The following is a 2,500-nucleotide window of genomic DNA, read 5'->3' as shown; positions in this document are numbered from 1 at the left end:
GTAGATCTAGTAGAAGTATAGAGCAGTAGATCTAATAGAAGTATAGAGCAGTAGATCTAATAGAAGTATAGAGCAGTAGATCTAATAGAAGTATAGAGCAGTAGATCTAATAGAAGTATAGAGCAGTAGATCGAATAGAAGTATAGAGCAGTAGATCTAATAGAAGTATAGAGCAGTAGATCTAGTAGAAGTATATAGCAGTAGATCTAATAGAAGTATAGAGCAGTAGATCTAATAGAAGTATAGAGCAGTATATCTAATAGAAGTATAGAGCAGTAGATCTAATAGAAGTATAGAGCAGTAGATCTAATAGAAGTATAGAGCAGTAGATCTAATAGAAGTATAGAACAGTAGATCTAATAGAAGTATAGAGCAGTAGATCTAATAGAAGTATAGAGATCGAATAGAAGTATAGAACAGTAGATCTAATAGAAGTATAGAGCAGTAGATCTAATAGAAGTATAGAGCAGTAGATCTAATAGAAGTATAGAGCAGTAGATCTAATAGAAGTATAGAGCAGTAGATCGAATAGAAGTATAGAGCAGTAGATCTAATAGAAGTATAGAGCAGTAGATCTAATAGAAGTATAGAGATCTAATAGAAGTATAGAACAGTAGATCTAATAGAAGTATAGAGCGGTAAGTGTAAGACTTTAACGACCAATACAAGTCTCATATCGTGTTGTATTATGTCTACAGGCCACACTGTGTTTTTGGTTATTTACTAATTAATTCATCTGTTAATCCTTCCATTTATTCATTCATTCACTGTAACAGCTATGTGTTTTTTAAAAGCTGCAATCATCTGTAGAAACAGTAACAAGGTGATGTCCTATTTCCCCTTGTTTCTGTTAGAAGAAAACCTGAGCGATGCAGCTGGATAAATAGAACCACTCTGAAATTCACAGACAAGATGGTCATCCGTGATAATCACAATTATCATTTTAACCATGTTTTGAGGCTATTCAGTGTTTGTTTTTGTTTTTTAAAATACAACGTTTTGTCAAACATTGGAGTAATCACGTTTATATTTTGGTTTCTAATGGGGTTCGACAGTTGAACTAAGCTCATGAGGCATGTATAGTATCAGGTATATTATTCAAGAATCAATGGGTACATGTCATTTAGTTTATCAGTTTAAAGAAAATGTATGTCGTAACTGCTGATTGCCCCTTTAAGTCTTGTTGTTTTGAATAGAATACACTGAGAAGTACAGACATTGCCAATGCCACTTTTGAGGAACGGAATTCCTCAATTAAACTCTGGCCTGCCATCAAGGCCTCTACTGTACGTTCCAGAGAGTAACTAGCCTATTGGAGTGTAAGGGAAAGGAGACGTGTCTGGTTTAAATGCTCTCCCTTTCACCTCGTACACTCTGTACAGGACACTACCTCCCCAGTGATAACAGTCTTTAAATCCACTGTAATGGCCGTTAGTACATCTGGTTCTCATCACAAATGGCACCCTGTTCCATTTATAATGCACTGCTTTTGACCCCACTGTAAAGGAAGTAGGGTGCCCTGGACTGGAAAACACTATACACATTCAGAGAAAGAGGATTATTTAAAGGTCAACTTCATTTTAAAGATCTGTTCCACTGTGGGCCAGTCAGGAGAATCCACTATGGTGTAACTCTACTGTGGGCCAGTCAGGGGAATCCACTATGGTGTAACTCTACTGTGGGCCAGTCAGGGGAATCCACTATGTTGTAACTGTACTGTGGGCCAGTCAGGGGAATCCACTATGGTGTAACTCTACTGTGGGCTAGTCAGGGGAATCCACTATGGTGTAACTCTACTGTGGGCCAGTCAGGGGAATCCACTATGGTGTAACTCTACTGTGGGCCAGTCAGGGGAATCCACTATGGTGTAACTCTACTGTGGGCCAGTCAGGAGAATCCACTATGGTGTAACTCTACTGTGGGCCAGTCAGGGGAATCCACTATGGTGTAACTCTACTGTGGGCCAGTCAGGGGAATCCACTATGGTGTAACTCTACTGTGGGCCAGTCAGGAGAATCCACTATGGTGTAACTCTACTGTGGGCCAGTCAGGGGAATCCACTATGGTGTAACTCTACTGTGGGCCAGTCAGGGGAATCCACTATGGTGTAACTCTACTGTGGGCCAGTCAGGGGAAACCACTATGGTGTAACTACAGTTAGCTATGGTTCAGCTAGCATACACACTCCTTCCCCCTACAGTCAGCTATGGTTCAGCTAGCATACAACTCTGTCCCAAATTGCACCCTATTCCCTATGTAGTTCACTGCTTTTGACCAGGGCCCATAGAGCTCTTGTCAAGAGTAGTGCACTATATAGGGAATATGGTGCCATTTGGGACAGAGGTGGTACCTCTTATTCTCCCACAGCTTTTGCACTGTAAGGTGCCTGTTTCCTATCCTGCTCGGTCATGGTACATAGTCTACTGTACAGTGAAATAATGATAATAAATAATGAACATCGCTGAAACAAATTCAATGAAATGTATGCGAGAGGAGAGGA

General features: G+C 40.2%; 1 protein-coding gene across 3 annotated transcripts in view; it reads left to right on the top strand.

Annotated features, from left to right (window-relative positions):
- slc8a3 (solute carrier family 8 member 3) overlaps positions 1-2,500 on the top strand; it is a 281,169-nt gene that overhangs the window by 211,880 nt on the left and 66,789 nt on the right. The window lies entirely within an intron of this gene.

This window comes from Salvelinus fontinalis, chromosome 15 (assembly GCF_029448725.1).
Source record: "Salvelinus fontinalis isolate EN_2023a chromosome 15, ASM2944872v1, whole genome shotgun sequence".
In the NCBI taxonomy this organism is placed as follows: Eukaryota; Metazoa; Chordata; class Actinopteri; order Salmoniformes; family Salmonidae; genus Salvelinus; species Salvelinus fontinalis.
Note: the sequence above shows the minus strand (reverse complement) of the source record. Positions and strands in the feature narration are given on the sequence as shown.